This window comes from Podarcis cretensis, assembly GCF_951804945.1.
Source record: "Podarcis cretensis genome assembly, chromosome: 7".
NCBI lineage: Eukaryota > Metazoa > Chordata > Lepidosauria > Squamata > Lacertidae > Podarcis > Podarcis cretensis.
Window position 1 is genome coordinate 53050747 of NC_137176.1, and position 19732 is coordinate 53070478.

General features: G+C 42.1%; 1 protein-coding gene across 2 annotated transcripts in view; it reads left to right on the forward strand.

Moving 5' to 3' along the window:
- SNTG1 (syntrophin gamma 1) overlaps nt 1–19732 on the forward strand; it is a 221460-nt gene that overhangs the window by 71239 nt on the left and 130489 nt on the right. The window contains exon 3 of one of the 2 annotated variants that reach the window (XM_079983352.1): nt 8365–8497. The exons of the other annotated variant lie outside the window; for it this stretch is intronic. The gene's annotated coding sequence lies outside the window, so the exon portion shown is untranslated. The remainder of the gene's footprint in view (nt 1–8364; nt 8498–19732) is intronic. 2 annotated transcript variants of the gene reach the window in all.

A 19732-nucleotide genomic window follows, 5' to 3' on the forward strand; every position in this document is an offset into this window, starting at 1 on the left:
TAGGATGGTCAGACCAATTTTGTGTGTGTGTGTGTGTGTGTGTGTGTGTGTGGCACAATCAATAAATGAATACAGTTTGGCAAAAAAAGAAGTTATTTTCATCATTCCTTCTTAATTGCTCACAATTGCCAATAACCATAGTTGGTGGTGCAATTCTTGCTCACTGGTTTCTTTTGCTGTTGTGGGATTCTTTTTTTGGTTTCTTTAATTTTTCCTCATGTTTCATATTATTAACAACAAACAAACAAACAAACAAACATTAAAAAGAGAAAAGGCTAGCCAGACTAACTGAATTCATAAACCCATGGGACCCACTGCTTTTGTTGATCAGCAGCAACTCAAGTTTCAGGTATCCAAACTATAAATGTGCCTTACTTCATCTTCCTAGTTTGTTTGGAAACTTGTTACAATTTGCTTAGACCAAAGGGGAGTAGCTATAATGCACAGTAACTCTTGCGTGAATGCAAAGTTAAAATTGTCTGTAGCTGTTTTTAAGAAGGAAGAAACCTTTTGGCAAGAGCAGTTACTTTGAATACACTGTTAAACAGTACCGCCAACCCAGTTCAACCAGAAGTAAATCCCACTATGCTCAATAGGACTTAATCCCAAGTAATTGTGCAAAGGGTTGCAGCCTAAGGGTTTGTTTTTTAAATGATTTTTTTTTAGTTCAATGGAGTTGCTTTTTCAGGAGTATGGTGAAATCTTTAAAACACACAGACCATTATTTAGAAAGATAGAGAGACCTTTGTCATCAGCTGAAACCAAATATTTGTGGACTTGTAATGAAAATAATGAAATATGATATTTAAAATCTGTTTATTTGAAGACTGAAACATAGCCTTATATATTATTCATTTTACAAAAATCTCTTCCAGCAGTCAAGTGGCTTAGCATTATATAGATTGCTTGAGCTTGACTTTTCCAATAACCTAGAAGTGAGGATGGAGGAAAAACCTGACTGATTTCTCATTTGAAGGGGAACCTACTTAATCCACACTTTGCATTATGCAAATCAAAACACAAACACCCCTTCAAAATTAGCATTTCTCTGAATTTTGCAGTGCAATTCTCCAATCAAGTATTGTATACAAAAGTGCATATACTAGAGTGATGTCAACATAATGAATATATTAGTGAAAAGGACAAAAAAATGTATTATATTAGGAGAAACTGCTTTGCAAAAATGTGTGTATAAGAGTCCTGTATTTTTGCAGGGTAGAAATATTATGAAACTCACAGTTGCCAAGGTAATAAGGGAGGAGAGAAATTTGTAGCAGAGATTCAGTAGTTCAATTCCTGCAACCACTGGTTCTCCTGTGTGTATGGGTTAGGAATGTCCAAGGTTTGCAAGAAATATTTGCAAGAAACAATACAGTTCCATTGTTAGTTGTAATGTATAGTTCTACTGTTAGTGGTGCTTTTGGAGACTTGCATGCCTTGGTATTAGGCTCCCTGTGGAATTTGACATAATAGGAGAATGTTTTGAGTGTATAAACCTATTAATCTAGCACATATTTACTGCTATTAATATTATAGCAGATCTGGTTGATGGTCTTTTAAAACGTTGAATAATTTTAAATCGGCATTACTCCAGCCTTACACTCAGCACTCATCCTGCCTGACTGGTCCTTGATTATCTCCAGTGCAATGAGGTCTGAAAAACTTTCTTAGCTAATTCCTACATCCATTTTAAAAAACCAATGTCAAATTGTATTATAATGCTTCTGCTCACTCATTTATTCACCAGGTTCCACTATTGTTCCTACTACTGAGATAGATCACTTGTTGTCATCTAGTCCTTTGTATGCTTTACACCCAAAACATTCACTACCTCATATATGGATTTTACACCCCCCCCCCTTTGGGATGGTCATGGCAGTGATTGCTTGGACTAGTAAGGATTGAAGATGGATTTGTTATTAAACCAAGCTTGAATGTGCCATGAGACCCAGTGTAGAGGAATGGTGTTCTGGACTTTTCTAGGTTCTTTAAAGAATCTGGGTAAGCCTACTGCCCCTCCAACAATTTCCCCAAGCCACTTCCTTTTCTAGAATATGCTGTCAAAATCTGCCCCCCCAACTGGATTCACCTCAAGATACAGAGCTACCTTGGGTTACAGATGCTTCAGGTTATAGACTCCACTAACCCAGAAATAGTACCTCGGGTTAAGAACTTTGCTTCAGGATGAGAACAGAAATCGCGCGCTGGCGGCACAGCAGCAGTGGGAGGCCCTATTAGCTAAAGTGGTACCTCAGTTTAAGAACAGTTTCAGGTTAAGAACGGACCTCCAGAACAAATTAAGTTCTTAACCTGAGGTACCACTATATTAGGGACGTGGGTGGTGTTGTGGGTTAAACCGCAGAGCCTAGGACTTACTGATCAGAAGGTCGGTGGTTCGAATCCCCGCGATGGGGTGAGCTCCCGTTGCTCGGTCCCTGCTCCTGGCAACCTAGGAGTTTGAAAGCATGTCAAAGTGCAAGTAGATAAATAGGTACCACTCTGGCAGGAAGGTAAACGGCGTTTCCGTGCGCTGCTCCGGTTCACCAGAAGCGGCTTAGTCATGCTGGCCACATGACCAGGAAGCTGTACGCTAGCTCCCTCGGCCAATAAAGCGAGATGAGCGCCGCAACCCTAGAGTCAGTCACGACTGGACCTAATGATCAGGGGTCCCTTTACCTTTTTACCACTGTACTATTATCAAAGCAATTCATGCCACTGATGGATAACACAATAAACATTTGTTGTATCAAGTAGTAAAAGGGATTTAAGGTGCCTACAGAGTTGGCAAGGCATGCGCATGAAAATCATAAGAAAGTACACACAGTGAAAATGATGCATGCATCTTTAACAACATCCAAGCAAAAGATCATTTGTGTAAAAAGTGATTGTGTCCTTGAATGTCATGATTTTATTTTAATCATGTCTGAACTTGGAACGTGGATTAAATAATGAGATTGGGTTTAGAGATCTGTGAGCCTTTTTGCTAGACTTGACATCTTTTTTTTTTTTAACTTGATCATACTGTAGTACACATTGGCAAGGTTTCTGAGTTTTGCATTTTTATTTTTGGTTTCCTATTAATTCTGTGTTTGGCAGATTGTTTTGCCACTAAAATAGTTTCTAAAGGCAAAAATCACACTGGATTTAATTGTGATTGTCTACATTAAAAATAGGGACGCAGGTGGCGCTGTGGGTTAAAGCCTCAGCGCCTAGGGCTTGCCGATCGAAAGGTCGGCGGTTCGAATCCCTGCGGCGGGGTGCGCTCCCGCTGCTCGGTCCCAGTGCCTGCCAACCTAGCAGTTCGAAAGCACCTCCGGGTGCAAGTAGATAAATAGGGACCGCTTACCAGCGGGAAGGTAAACGGCGTTTCCGTGTGCGGCTCTGGCTCTGGCTCTGGCTCTGGCCAGAGCAGCGATGTCACGCTGGCCACGTGACCTGGAAGTGTCTCCGGACAGCGCTGGCCCCTGGCCTCTTAAGTGAGATGGGCGCACAACCCCAGAGTCTGTCAAGACTGGCCCGTACGGGCAGGGGTACCTTTACCTTTACCTTACATTAAAAATGCAATGAAACAGTATACCCATTTTAACATTAGGTAGTCAGTCTGGGTTTCTGCTGCAGAAAATGACAAGTCTCTGCCTGAAGGCTTGCAGTTTTTAATAGATAATATATATGGAGGAATGATGGAAAGACTATGCAGTTTCATAAGAATGGACTCTCAAAATAACAAATAAATGGAAATGCTTATTGGCATTTTAAAAATAAATCAGATAAATACTTGTTGAGTAGAAAAGGAAGCAAATAAAAGTCTTAAGGGAAGGAACAGAAGTGTGATGGATAGCAAGGGATAAATAATTCAAGGCATGAGGAGAAGCAAGTGAGAATGGACAAAAATAAGTATTGGGAAGGGAAATTCAGCCGTCTGTACATGCCTGCTTGAGTTAGTCCCACTGAACTCAGTGGGGCTTTCTTTTGAGTAGAAATGCATAGGACTGTGCTGTGAATTTGTGATTTGATTTAGAACATCCATTGGGGCTAGGGATACTACCTTTGGCCAGGCCACTCCATATTTGCATCAGCTATACAATCCCCACCAACGTAGAGCTTTCTCCCTTGCAAGATTTAACGTAATGCCATCTGCGATCCTGCAAAGGTATTGTCCTTGTGGTATAAAACAGGTCAAAATCATTGTATATGTTTTATTCTATTGCCCCTTTTATGCAAAAATCCGTGATGAATATTTGAACACCATGCTGAAAGAAAGCTTAAATTCCTCAGACTTCTCTGGGGTTGACTCTCTACTGCAGGCATGACTTCACAGAGAATGTAGCAAATTTCTGAGAGATACCATGAAGCTATGTTGCTAGAAGTTGCTGACATTGTAGATTTGCCTTGTTCTGGTATATGCAGTGTTCTTTCTCTGTTTTTCAGCTGTGCGGTTTGTGTTCATATTATACATTGGTGCCCCGCAAGACGAATGCCTCACAAGACGGAAAACTCGCTAGATGAAAGGGTTTTCCGTTTTGGAGGAGCTTCGCAAAACGAATTTCCCTATGGGGTTGCTTAGCAAGACGAAAATGTCTTGCGAGTTCCCGCGGTTTTTTTCCGGTTTTTTTGCCCTTTTCCTAAGCCGCTAAGCCGCTTATCAGCTGATCCGCTGATAAGCTGCTTCTCAGCTGATCGCTAAAAGCCGCTAGACCGCTAATAGCACTAATCCGCTAAGCTGTCAATGGGCTTGCTTCGCAAGACGAAAAAACCGCTAGACGAAGAGAATCGCGGAACGGATTCTTTTCGTCTTGCGAGGCACCACTGTACACTGGTACATTGGTTCTCTAATGGTTTGGCTCCCAAACAAATCAGCTCCCGAATGCTGCATACCCAGAAATAAGTGTCCCGGATTGCGAACATTTTTTGTAAGCCCAATGTCTGACCCAGCTTCTGTGGCTTTTGATTGAGTACAGGAAGCTCCTGCAGCCAATTGGAAGCCACGCATTGGTTTTCGAACACTTTTGGGAGTAAAACAGACACTCAGAATGGATTAAGTTTGAGAACCAAGGTACCACTGTATTGTCTACAAACAATAAAATTGATTGATTGATTGATTGATTAATTGATGTTGCTAGAAGACTCAAGAGGCACTTTTTAACATTATGTCTTTATTAGTTTTATCTTAAAGATTGTTCTTTTATTAACAGACTCCAGTTTTATGCTTTAACTTATATACTCTTTTATTCTCTGTATGCCAATGAAGACTGATTATACTTGTAGTAAATAGTAAAGCACTTCATTTGGGTGTAGTGTTGCAGTCTCAAACCTGCCCATGACCTTTGGCAGTTACAACTGACCAGGACTCCAATGGGAATGCAATGCTTTGTGCACACTGTGACCTCATATGCTCTGCTTCCACATGCAGACTGAACAATGTGATAATGTAATCTCTTCTGATGATCAACACAGAGTATTGAAACAAATGGTCTAATAATTGCACTGGAAGCAGACAGGAGACCCAGCCCTGATTGGTTTCTTATATCTACAATTTCTCTTCTGGACACCAGTTCCTCCTGTTGTCATGTCTCCCTGTGATTATGACCTAGCACATTGCTTGATCATGTCCTCATCCTTTATCACTATGTCAAAGCTGCATTTTGAATAAGTTGATTTCTACATGGTTGAGGTACAAATTTTTTATCCAATCACATGGCTGGGAATGATTAAATGGGACCCAACTGTGGAACCTGTCCCTGCTAGGATGGGAAATGACCATTCAGTGGGAAAGACCCACACAATTGAGTCACTTAAGTGTTATTTCCCATTAGTGCTGGAGCTGTGTATTGGAAAGGAGTTCTCCTATGGTTAAGCTAACATTTAAGAAGCCTCTAAATGAAGAGTACTTAGATTCTTGTATTCAATAATAATAATGAATGTATAAGGAAGAAAAAAGGTTGATCTGAATTTTCAGGGTTTTTTTTTAAATTTTAAACAACCTCTTTTAACTGGTACAGGGAGAGGAGCAAAGGGGATTTCAATAAGTGATGTAAAGGAGGGGAGAGGAGGGAAGGTTTCCTCTTGCCATGAAAAAGGGAAAGCAGAAACCAAAAGCAACAAAGAACAATATCTGGGTGAAAGTCAAAGCATAAAAACTACAAAGCATACAGCAAATGAGAGGATTGATGGGATTATTGAAAGAAGCTCAAGGCACTCCAGAAATGTGGTGTAAATGGAGCAAAAGGAGATAATGAACATCAAATAGCTAAGCACAGAACATCTTTCTTAAAGGCTTTTGGGGGCCAGTTGGTGTTAGAGGAATGATAGGCCCTTTTGGAGCTACATGTGGGAAATCGCCAAGGATTGAAGCTGCTATATTATACTATAAAGTAAGGAATGCAAATTCTTCTTCTTCTTTTGGTGAGGGAAAGTAAATAAAGGCTGGATTTTAATAAAATATTATTTTAACTTTTTGGATTGGTTTTGTTCATTTGCAAATTTCCTCAGGCCAAGCAACAAAATATGGATAATATATTGGCATGTGTACAAAGGCGACACAGGATTGCTGGAAAACACTACAAAGCAGTGCAGAAATAGTAAAATTGTGCTTATCTAAACCAGTGCATAAATGATACATGAAGCCATGATGCACAATATAGACAGATTGCAATATGTGGTCCGTCTTTAAATTTTCCAACATTGTGTTACAAAAGCAGAAATAAGTACTGAATAAACCACGCTGGCATTTCTTCATTTATTCCTAGCATTCCAAAAAACATCCCAGTTGTTCTTAATTAAATTACTAGAACTTCACACCAAATTGTCTAATAAGAATTTTAGTTACTGCAAAGTTGTCCTACTACAAATGATGCTAGAATGAAGGATAGCTGGAGATGGTACAAGGCCAAAGTGAAAACAAGTCATGTTTGCCTGTCATTATGAGAGCCTTTATTTTGCTACCCTTAGGGCCAATTCACACATGGATATGCTTCCCTTTATTACACAGGGTTGCAATTCAGAGACTCCAGTGTGCTCGTTACAAGGAAGCATTCTAGCTTCCCCCTTCAAAAAGTAGGCTTCACACTCTCCAAAATTACCCCTGGAGGCAAGCCTGAAGGTGCAAATGGCTGTTGTCTGAAGGAATTGCTGCCCATTTCTTGATGCATAAGTGGAGTCGGTTTCTATTACCACACAGCAGTGGGGTTAGATCTCATCCACAGTACACAGTGGCATGCTGTTGAAAACGTAACTTTTCACCATTGAAAAGTGTTGTGCTTGAGGTGATTCCTAGTGATAATGAAATCTCAGTTTGTAGCTTCAAGGAGGTTTCCTCTTCCATATTTTAATTATGAAACGTATCAAGAATGCCTTAACGGCTGCTGAAGTCTAGGCGGCGATGTTAAGTGTTCATACAAAGGGAAACGAATTCAATAAAATCAGTGCAGTAGAAACTGGATTCTAAAAGAACTATTTAAAACCAGAGAAATGAACTTCATGTGCTAATAGCTGTCTTGGCCTTCAGTGCCAGATGATGAACTTCAACTCCCAGCTCTGTTTTTGCCAAAGCCTTTAATGTGTAAATCAGATCAGTACATAGAGGAAGGCACAGGTGAAAAGGTGCAGGAGGTACAGAGGTATAATAGACACCTGACTAAGCACAAGCTAAGACATTGATCCAACAATCAATGCACTCCCTGCACATTTTCTTTTTGAAGAGTGGAGCGGTCATAGCACCTCCCATTCCTCCTCAGGCTCTCACCATCCTCTCCATGGCATCTCCATGGGACTCGTGACACTAGCAGTTTTATGATTATTTTTGAGGCACTTTAGAACCATTTCTTGGAAGAATTTTTTTAAAGCTCCTTTCTGCTTGTTGATGCATGCTTCTTATAATGGCAATTCAGATACACTGGAAAATTTCTAGTATTGAAAGAGAATACCATATTTTTTGCTTTATAAGACTCACTTTTTCCCTAATAAAAAGTAAGGGGAAATGTGTGTGCGTATTATGGAATGAATGCAGGCTGCGCAGCTATCCCAGAAGCCAGAACAGCAAGAGGGATTGCTGCTTTCACTGCGCGGCGATCCCTCTTGCTGTTCTGGCTTCTGAGATTCAGAATAATTTTTTTCTTGTTTTCCTCCTCCAAAAACTAGGTGTGCCTTATGGTCTGGTGCGTCTTATAGAGCAAAAAATACGGTATGTGATGGAAAAAATATGTGTGGCCATTATTTAGTTGCAAAGCAAAATACTATATTTGTCCCATATACTGTCTGCCAATTCCCCTGGTTTTCCTGCAGTCTTTGTTCTAGGATGCATGCCTCTGATTATGCACACTAGAACTCTTTCAGGCTCTGACTTTACTGTCTTCCTTCTGTTCACAGTGGCAATTAAAGTCGGCCGTGACATTTTGGGTATCGGCAAGGGGAGCCTTGGTTTCTGGGACTGGAAGTAGAGTCTTGTCAATGTCACTACTTGCCCTTGGAACTCTCTTCTCATCATCCAAGGAAGTGTTTAGTGAGTTATATTGATTTTTCTCCTAATGTCTACTGATTTAATTGATGTTTATCCTGCCTCATTTTCATGTTGTTATTTTTTGAAAAATGCATCTTATTGCTGTTTTATTGTTTTATACATTTTTTTACTTGTGCATTGAGCATTATTTGGTCAAAAGACAAGGTTGATATTTAACCAATAAATTATAACAAAATGCTCAGTCACAATTTGGAATAGGCATTCATTTGTCACTAGAGATGTGAAAGAAGCAGTGTTGGGGTTTTAGTGAACTTGTACAAATTCAGAGGGAGATCAACCCCTTGTGGATTTTTAGCTGGCATATTTTGGGGATTTGCCTGGTATCTTCCATCACCATGTAGCTCTTTAGACCAAACTGCAACTACAACAATTTTTTTTAAAAGAAAATCAATACTTACTTGCTTGAATTCTTCTTTGCTGTATTTATGCCTTTTCTTTTATGGATGCCAGTTGGATTCTTGGAAATATCACTGGCCTCAAGCTGTTGCAGGCTTGAGTCATCGATAGAACTGTGGAGAGTCTTGGGAGAATGTGTATATGTGTGTGACTCTGTGTGCATGAGCACTGCAACAACAATGCAAAGCTTATGGTGTGGCCTTTGGAATTCATTTAATTTTAAGAAGCCTTGGGGAGATAACTGCTTTCTGAATAAGCTCCAGCAGGTACCATTAAGTTCTGAGCAACTGTGCTAACCAGCCAGTCAAGATTCACAGTTTATTCCCACTCCCACACAATTAATCCTGAAATAAAGACTTGCATTGAAAGAAAGAGCAGGAAATCTAAAATAAATTCTTAATTAAACACTGATAAAGATGAATGAGTGGTATGTGTAATCCCTAGCTGATAACAACCCAGAAGCAGTATTCCATGGAAATTGTCCAAGTGATATAATGCTGTACAGAAATAAAATAAAGAATAGGAATAGTTATTCTACTCCTTCTCCCTTCACAATTTTTTTTACACAAATAACAGGATCACAGAATTTTTGAATTGCAAGAGATCCCAAAGGTCATCTAGTCCAACCCCCTGCAATGCAGGTATCTCAGCTAAAGCATCCATGACAGATGGCCAGCCAACCTCTGCTTGAAAACCTCTGGTGAAAGAAGGCCCTCCACCTTCTGAAGTAGTCCATTCTATAGTCAAACAGCTCTTGCCACCATAAAGTTCTTCCTAATGTTTAGTTGTAATCTCCTTTCTTGTAATGTTGGTTCAGGTCTTACCCTGTGGAGCAGCAAAAAACAAGCTTGTTCCATCTTCCATGTGACAACCCTTCAGATATTTGAAGATGACACTTTTATTTCCAGTCATTAGCATGTGGTAGTTACTTAATACACTATGATCATTGTACTTGGTGCAAACGAAATGCACAAATACAACACATTTACTTAAATAAGGTGCGCTTATTTAAGTAAATGCTTTCATTTGCTCATACCTAATCTCCTGAGTACCAAATGCCAGTAGATAACAGCATGCTGATTAAACACAAAAGGTCTGATTTAGGGGCAAATTTGTATAATAGACCTGAGATGTGTTTGAGATTATTATTTTATCAGCAACTTCCCCCAGCACATTCTCTAACTGCTGCTAAGCAAACTTGCATACCTAGGCAGTTCTCTTGCATAAATGATGCTATAGTTTTATATAAATCCCATAGATTTATGACTAATGTTTCAAACAAAACATACAGATTTCCAATGTTCAGAGGTCAGATTTTTTCTTAAAAATGAACAAACATATGGCTTATTAAATTAATCTCCCCCAAGTTCTTAAATAAAAGCAGTGGTTGAAAACATGTCTTTTGGTAGCTAACTATAGTCACATCTTTTCACAGCACACATGCAAAGAAAAACGGAAGTTTTCAAACAAATATTATTGTTTCTCTGGAGAGGTTAGAGAGGATTCAAGAAGGCTAATCAACGCACAACTCCCTCCTCCCAAAAAAAGTTGCTTTCATATTTCTAGTGGAGAACTAGTATGAATTCATAGAGAGGGTGTTAACTCTCATCTGATGCTTAACTGACATTTTAACATAGCACACAAACTCTTCAAAAAAAATAAAAATATCTTACATACTTTTAATAGCTTTGTAAACTTCAGAGTCTCAAAAGGCAGTGGCAGAGGAAGGTGGATGTGGTCCGTCCCGGGTGCCATCCCTGAGGGGGGTGACATTGCCGTGCCGCCGCCCCCATGCCTCTGCTCGCCATTTGTGGCACCCCCCATGGGACGCTGCTCGCCGTTTGTGGCACCCCCCTGAGACGCTGCTCATGGCACCCCCCGGGGGGCACTTGCCCCACCCCTGTGGGCCACTCGCCCTGCCCCCCAGGTGTATGCCGCTCCGGCTACCGGAGCACCTAGCTCTGCCTCTGTCGGAAGGAAGGGAATGCCACAGACTCCTGTAGTTATCCAATTTACACTCTGATCTTTTGCTAACTTTGAAATATATTAGGTAAATATATGCTGTTGGCATCCATCTGTCTTATGCATCTTTGGGGGTAAAGTCAAACCATTGGAGAGTTACAGCACCAGCTGTGGCTGTATGGGAGAGACTTATGGAGACATATGGGAGAGACATGTTTTATTGAAGGTGGGGCAGATGAAGGTTTTGCTGCTAAAGGTGCACCATGGCATTCTTTCTCTCTGCACTTCTCCCAGCAACCCTTCATCCTCTGGTCACTGCTATGGATCCATGACCTGTCTCTCTGTCACTAGACACTGATAATCTGCAAGGGATTTCTATGCAATGAGGTTAATGTTGCTAGCCTTCATGTCATGTTTGCTGACATCTTTGTAACACACAGGTGGTCTTCTCAACAGGCCTAGTGCCTGAAGCCAGCTCCGTGTAGAGCACATCCTTGAGGATCCTGCCATCTTGCATTCTATGTACAGACCAAAACAGTGTAGATGATACTGAGACAGAAGTGTGAACATGCTGGGATGTGGGCTTAGGGAGAGCACATATTTGTTTGGTCAAATCTCTGTCCTACCATGTGGTGCCCAAAACCTTCCTGACACAGCACATATGTAAAGCATTAAGGCATTGCTCCCGGCAGATGTAAGTTGCCCATGACTCATTTCCATAAAACAGAGTGCTCAACGCGCAGACCTTCATCTTGGTATTGGTCATTTGCATCACATTCTGCCATACTCTTTTGGAGAGGCAAGCCATTGCCATAGTTGCCTTGCTAATATGCTTGTCCAGCTCAGCATCAATGGAAAGTTTACTGGTTATTGTGTGACCGCAGCTCCATGCTGACAGCTTCTAGGGGCCACAGGTGAGAGTGTAGGGAGGGGACCAAAGGTGGATGAACTACTTCCAAGGGAGTACGACATATCCCCATCAGAGGTACTGCTCCTCTCCAAACACACCATACTAGTATAACATAGGAAAAAGATTACAGATAGGTAGCCGTGTTGGTCTGCCATAGTCAAAACAAAAAAAAAATTCCTTCCAGTAGCACCTTAAAGACCAACTAAGTTAGTTCTTGGTATGAGCTTTCGTGTGCATGCACACTTCTTCAGATACACTGAAACAGAAGTTTCCAGACCCTTCTATATAGTGAGAAGGTGGGGAGGGGTATTACTCAGAAGGGTGGTGGGAATGGGTGATTGGCAGATAGCTTACGCCAAAGAATAAACGGACATAAATCAGACATCAGGAATCACAAGACAGAGAAACCAGTAGGAGAACACTTCAATCTCCCAGGACATTCTATACAAGATCTCAAAGTAGCTGTTTTACTACAAAGGAATTTCAGAAATAGACTGGAAAGAGAAGCTGCTGAATTGCAACTTATCACCAAACTTAAAACCATGGAGAGTCCTGGTCTGAACAAAGACCTTGGATTCTTATCTCATTATACATGACAAAGCCATTTTTCACCTTCAGTCTTCAACAGGCTCATCACAGCTATCTGCCAATCACCCATTCCCACCACCCTTCTGAGTAATACCCCTCCCCACCTTCTCACTATATAGAAGGGTCTGGAAACTTCTGTTTCAGTGTATCTGAAGAAGTGTGCATGCACACGAAAGCTCATACCAAGAACTAACTTAGTTGGTCTTTAAGGTGCTACTGGAAGGAATTTTTTTTTATAGGAAAAAGACTTTGTGAACCCCTGGAAAGCTGCTGTCAATCAGTCAGCAGAGTGTTGGCACTTACCTGACCTCCCATCATAGGCAATGCTGTGACTTCCCAGGAAGGAGAGGTAGCAGCAAGGTCAGCAGGGCACAAATCCACCGGCAGAGCCAAACTGGTGTTCTCACACCAGCACACTGACCTTTCTACTGCCTCCCTCTCTCCCTCCCAGGAATCCACAATGATGGGTAAGTGGTGATGCCTCACAGACCACTATTGCAGTCTGTGGAGAAAGTACAGTGGTACCTTGGGTTACAGATGCTTTGGGTTACAGACTCTTCAGATTACAGACTCCACTAACCCAGAAATAGTACCTCGGGTTAAGAACTTTGCTTCAGCATGAGAACAGAAATCACATGGCAGCGGCACGGCGGCAGCGGGAGGCCCCATTAGGTAAAGTGTTACCTCAGGTTAAGAATGCCCCTTCCGATCTTCAGGAGGAGGGGGGGTTGTGGGATCACGACCCCTCCCACACTCACTCTGTGAGGCTGGCGTCAGCCTCGCAGGAGACAGGGATTCACCCAATTAGCATACCCTGTGGCGCCAGCCAATTGGCTGGCGGCAGGGGCGGGCCTTCCTAGGGCCACTTAAGGTCAGGGCAGCCCCTGGCTCGCCCCCTTTCTTCCCTGGAGACGACGCAGTTTCCCACCCACCCGCCCTTTAGGTTTTGCCACTGACCTTGCTATGGGCTTCGGCTGGTCGCCGCAAGGGGCCTGGTAGGAGTTTTTCCATTTGGCTAATTGGCTGGTTTTGTGAGCCACTTGGTTTTTTCGCCTACCTCGTAGCAAATCGTCACAACTCCCTCAGTTTTGGCGGTAGGCATTGGCCGGGGTATTATCATGCAGATGAGGTTGGGGGGGAGGAACGCCATCACCTCCCCCAATGCTTGAAGGGTAGTTCGTTAAAGGACTCCGAGGGGCGACGCCTCGTCCGAAACCTACGGAGGCTAGGGCCTAAAGCGCGCCCCCGAGCGGTAACCCCTCGGGGAGCGCCTAGGGATATGCATCTCGGGTGGCTCCCCCTGTTGGTGTTTAACCCTTCCCGGTCAGACCGGATAGTCGGTTAGGGCCAATGCCTAAAGCCAATACCCTTCTTTCCTGTAATCAATAAAGTTGTGGCCATTTTCGCCCATTAACCTAAAACTCTGTGTCCGTTGTCTTCATTTATTCCACCTGTGGGGGGGAGGGAATAGCCACACAACAGTTTCAGCTTAAGAACAGACCTCCAGAACGAATTAAGTTCTTAAACCCAAGGTACCACTGTACTGAGGTAGATGGACCAATGTTCTGACTCAGTATAAGGCAGGTAGGTTCCTTGTCTTCCCCAAACCCACCTGTGTGAAGTGCTTGTTGTCACAATAGCCTGCCAGTCGTGAAGCCAAAGCTGCATTCCATCCAAACCAACGTCTTGTCTGTGCAGAGTGCTGATTGGCTGGCCTTCATGGTGGTCACAAAGCTACTACTTTACTTGCTCAGGCTTCATGCAGGCATAGTTTTTGATTGCTTGTGGAAAGCCCTTGGGAGAAGGTGACTTAAACAGGTGTAAGGAGGTGGGGACTTTCAGTCTCGCAACTGATCCATGGGGCAAGACCTACTGGGGATACGCTGCTGTGCTCCTTAGGACTGGCACTCATACAGATCTGTGAAGATTGTGTTTTTGCTAACTCTGAACAGTGTGATTTACAGCCGGCTCACTCGCTGACACCTGTTCCTGCTCTTTGAAGGCTATATTTTGTCTCAGCTCTTTGCCTCTGCTAGCTTTTCTCCTTTCTTCATAGAACCTTTCCACTTTTTAAATTCAATTTTTATATGTATTCACTTTGTAAGTTTCCCTTCCTCCCAGTGAAGCCCAGGGTGGCATGAAGGTTCAGCTTCCAGTGTAATGCATTCTCAAAGCACCCACCACTCTTGCCTTTCTGCATTGTCAGTGCATGAGAAAGTTTTGTTTTCTGTGTCATCCCTGGAGGATTCCCATGGCTTCACAAGATGCTCACAAAGGAGAGAAATATGCTGAGCAAAATCTGCATTTCACCCATATGAGTTCTCTTAAATGACACAGGAAATGATGTGGATTTCATTCTGTTTTCAGATGATCCAGTAACTCACAAACATAATAGCATCACAAATTACTTCTCTGCAGTTGGCACCTAGCTTACATTCTCCTTACACATCTTTGCTGCCTATTTCAGTTCTATATTTCATTAGGGAAAGAACTATAGCTGTGCAGCAAACATCAGCAGGGTGGATGAATTGTGATTCCTTCTCATACCTGGCTACCTTCATCATAGTCTTTTGAGTCCTTTTGTCTTATCCCCTTTAATGCCTCCTTTCTCAGTTCTGCCAAATGAATGGATCTTTCAGCCTGGTCATTAGAGTCAAGCCCAGATTCTACTTAATGGAGCCAGCTTCATCCCTCTGATCTTTCTCTCAAGCCTCAGTTCTTTCATGTGTTAAAGGAAGCTTGTGAAGTGAGCAGGCTAAGAAGGAGGAAATCCTGTTGAGGCTAGGATCAAGCCAGCAGAGTGTCAAGGCCACTGGAAACAAATGACCACATTTAAAGGATTAAACATGGTTCAGATTTCTTTCAGGGTTTTGTAAAAGATGGTGCAGGGCCAGTTCAAGCAAAACAGGAAGCAAGCAAGCAAGCAAGCAAGCAAGCAAGCCAGCCTGTGGCAATGATACTGCAGGTGGACATTTGCTCGGAAGAGAGACTTCTCAGCAGTGAAGCAATATGGGAAAGATGTGGGATAATTTCTAGATGTTATAGACTCAGGGCCAAACTACATCTTGCACTTGCTTGCGTGTGTGGACTGTTACTGCACATAGGGAGAGGAGAGTTACCCCATTCATCCCAAGCTGTGACCCCCAAAAAGAATCTTCCCCCACTCTTCAGTATGGCTATGAGAGCTTTTTTAAAACAACAACAGCAGTTTTTCTAAACCTTGTAGTTCTGGGCAGATTTTTATCACTATTGCAGTTAGGGAGGAAAGGGAGTAAACCTCCAGTCCCCATTGTGATCTCTAAAACAATCACCACCATCCATTTACCTTTCCTAACTATCATTATCATTATCATTATGCATTGAGCATAGCATGGTTTGGCCCTTATTAGTGAATTTTATGTTATGGGTGATAGTCAACCAAGTTTTGAAACTGATGAATATGTTTAAGTCAGGTCCATTAATTTCAGTAAGTTTAAAGGTAAAGGTAAAGGTACCCCTGCCCGTACGGGCCAGTCTTGACAGACTCTGGGGTTGTGCGCCCATCTCACTTAAGAGGCCAGGGGCCAGCGCTGTACGGAGACACTTCCGGGTCACGTGGCCAGCGTGACATCGCTGCTCTGGCGAGCCAGAGCCGCACACGGAAACGCCGTTTACCTTCCCGCTGGTAAGCGGTCCCTATTTATCTACTTGCACCCGGAGGTGCTTTCGAACTGCTAGGTTGGCAGGCGCTGGGACCGAGCAACGGGAGCGCACCCCGCCGCAGGGATTCGAACCGCCGACCTTTCGATCGGCAAGCCCTAGGCGCTGAGGCTTTAACCCACAGCGCCACCTGCGTCCCTATTCAGTAAGTTTACTAGATGGCTAAAACTTAGATGACTACCACTCTAAGTTAATCATACTTGGTCCCATTTGAAATCAGTGTTGCGAGTCGGCCATGACTATTTTAAGTGATTTCAATAGGAACTAAGTGTACCTATGTGACATACAATATTTAATGGCCTAGTTCAGTTGTCACACTAAACCAGCCTCTTTGCTCCTCCCTGGTCCTTCTGCTGCTTTGCTGCGCTGATGATCTAAGCCATGGTTGGCCAGAAAAATCACGAACCATAAACCACAGGAGAAACCTTTGTTAAAGCTTCTGGTTCATGTACAGATAGATAAGCCACCAGCCTGGATGTGGACAATGCTTTAGCACAATTCAGCACCACAACAGAATGACAGAGGATGTAATCTCCTCCCTGGAGCCTGCACACTGACATCGTCATACTAAGCCATAGATCGGTATAACAGGACATATTAACCAAGTCAACATCTAGCACATAGCTACTTCGCTAGTTTTACTTCTATTAATTATAGGCATGCAGGAGATGTGGCAATCCTTTTTGGAAGTGCAGTGTACTAGAAAGGACAAATGAAAATCTCCTTTATTGCTAGAGTTCTTGGGAAAAGCTTCCTGCTGGTATCAATTGAAAGCTTTCCCCCTAAGCATTCTAGCCGTGTCAGAATGGGCAGCCAGCCGGTTTCGATTCTGATCACAGTTTGGAGAGAAAAGATAAGTCTCCCCTCCCTCTGTACCGCATTCCTTGTAAGGTATGCCCCCTACTTCATGACTGTAGTTCATAAAAAAATGAAGAAGTGGAGGCAAAGAACTACTCATTAAGCATAGCATGTAGTTTGGTCCTCAGTCTTGATCCAACCCTGTGGTTTTGAACCTATAATTCAGATTTCTTTCCATATGAGTAAATTCAGCAGGACTAATTGGTAATCTACTCCCCCTTCTTCACGCACAAGTGCTAAAGAGTCATCCAAGCACCGCTATCATTTATCATGCAAAGCTTTTAATATCTCAGCCACATAAACAGAGAGGTAAACAACAAGGCAATGGGGCACTTCCGAGGGTTGATATTTGAAGTTAATAATTAACTTGCATCTTGTAAGGAAGACAAAATGAACAGAAACAGCCTTTTGCCACTTGGCATATATGCACTTCCTCACTTGACTGATGCTAGAATAATTACAAGGAATGCTGTCGCTTTTTCTGCAGAGAAACTTGTCAGTTTCATATACCGGTAAGTGAGCAAAGGAAATATACTGTTGTACTTTGGTTCTTGAATGCCTTAAGACTTGAATGTTTTGGTTCCTGAATGCCGCAAACCCGGAAATAAGTGTTCTGGTTTGCAAACTTTTTCTGATTGAGTGCAAGAAGCTCCTGCAGCCATTTGGAAGCTGCGCCTTGGTTTTTGAATGTTTTTGGAAGACAAATGGACTTCCGAAAAGGATTCCTCTCAAGAACCAAGATAAGACTGTATAGGTAAATTCCTGACTGGCTTACTGTAATGTGCTCTATGCAGGGCTACCCTTCACTATAACTTGGAAGCTGCAACTAGTCTAGAATATGAATGGCAGAACATTGAGTAGTACAACCAGAAGGGACCACAAGAGATCAGTCCTGAAGAATATGTGGTTCACTTGCCAACATGCTTCCAGGCCCAGTTAGAGTGCTAACACTGACACATAAAGCCCTGAACAACTTGGGTCCCAAATAGCCGAATGAACATCTTATTCTCTTCTAACCTGGTTATGTATTAAGATCAACCAGGGAGGCAGTTTATATGGTTCCACAGGCAAGGGGAGTGAGTGGTGTGGTGTGAGAAATGGTTAATCTTAAAACTGGTTTATGGTAGATGTTTGGTATCTTGGTGTAACCTGCCCTGGCAGTAGTCTGGTGGGTGGTGGGTTTATAAATTGAAATATACATTTTAAAAAACACACCATTTATCACAGTGAGCAAATGCTTCCAAGAGCTTAAAAAACACAAAAAGACACAAAATTGGATTCAGCATAATTCAGCTCCACTTCATAATTTACCAGTTGTTAAGTTATAATGCAAGGTCTAATATATTTTAATATAATTTCCCAGGCATAATTACTATGTATAGGCATGCATGAAATATTACCCACTATATTATGTAAATACACTTAAATTTAATTAGTTAATTTGGTTGAATTCCAGATAGTTCATCAGCTAAAACATATTTAATTGGTTGGCAACTCTAGTACTTAAGCTTCTGTATGCTTAAGTTTAAACAAATTTATGGTTTAAAAGAGTGGCTTATTTAACCTTTTAAGTCGGCAATTCCTTCACCTATCTTGACATGACATTTTAGAGTAGTGCACTCATATTATCCACTTAGAAAAATCTACCGTGGAAGCTAAATATCCATAGTAGTCGTAAGACTGGGTGATTGACAGACCAGTCCAACCTCCATTCAGTTGTGCTGGAGGGAATTTGGGTGAGGTAGAGGTGTCCCTCCCCCCAGCTCCACCAGCTGTGCTAGACTCCACCACCATGAAGCACTTAGCTACGTACATAAACCACAGGTAGGAAGAAGCTACTTCTAGTGATGTCTCTGCCTGCGGTAGCTAGTATATGAAGCAGAATGTTTTGGAGCTGGGCCAGTTGAGGACCAGAAGAATCCCAACCCAATCCAACTGCCGTCAGTGGGTTTGTTAAATAAATAAACATAATAAAATATATGGCTTTGGTAAGACATCACTGCTGAAAGCACAATACAGCACAATACGGTACTATAGAAGGAATAATGTTTGGAGTTTCAGTTCATTTAAAACAGAGGCCTGGTAAGAGGGAGAGATAATATTTGGTAATAAGAGATCATTCTGACAAATTGCCCAGCAAGGAGGAAAAATAGTTGAATTTCTTTGTTTAAATGGTCATGTCTCAAGATTTTGGATTGGATTATTCAGTGGAGGTGTATGAGTTAGACACATAAGCAAAAATGACGTATGCTACACTGAATGTCCAGAGTTATGAAATGTTAGCATTATCGGTGATTGCTAACAAGCATCTACAGCACATAATGCCAATTTTGAATGTTGGCCTTTATTTTTAACAGGAATATATATAAAGTACAGTTTGAGCCAGATGCATTCATTCATTCAATTTATATCCCATCCTTTCTCTCAATGGAGCCCAGGGCAGCAAACCCATCAATAAGACATATATATGTGTATTTAAAAACAGCTGAAAACAGTTCTAAAAACAGTCATCTCAGGGTTGGAAGGAACAGTGCTTTTCATCCATCACGTGCCTAGGTAAAGAGGAATGTTTTTCAGTTTATACTGCCAGTCAGTGAAGAGAGTGGCAGGCACACCTCACGAGGGAGGGCAATCCACAAACCACCACTGAAAAGGCCCTACAGGTAAATGCTAGCCAAGCTGCCTTTTTTCAAACCATTCAGATAACCAGGCATTTAACTAAAGCAATATTTTAAACTGAGATTAATATTAATAACTATTCCACATGAGAAACCAAGCAGATTTGTTGCTTTGTTTTGAGTACC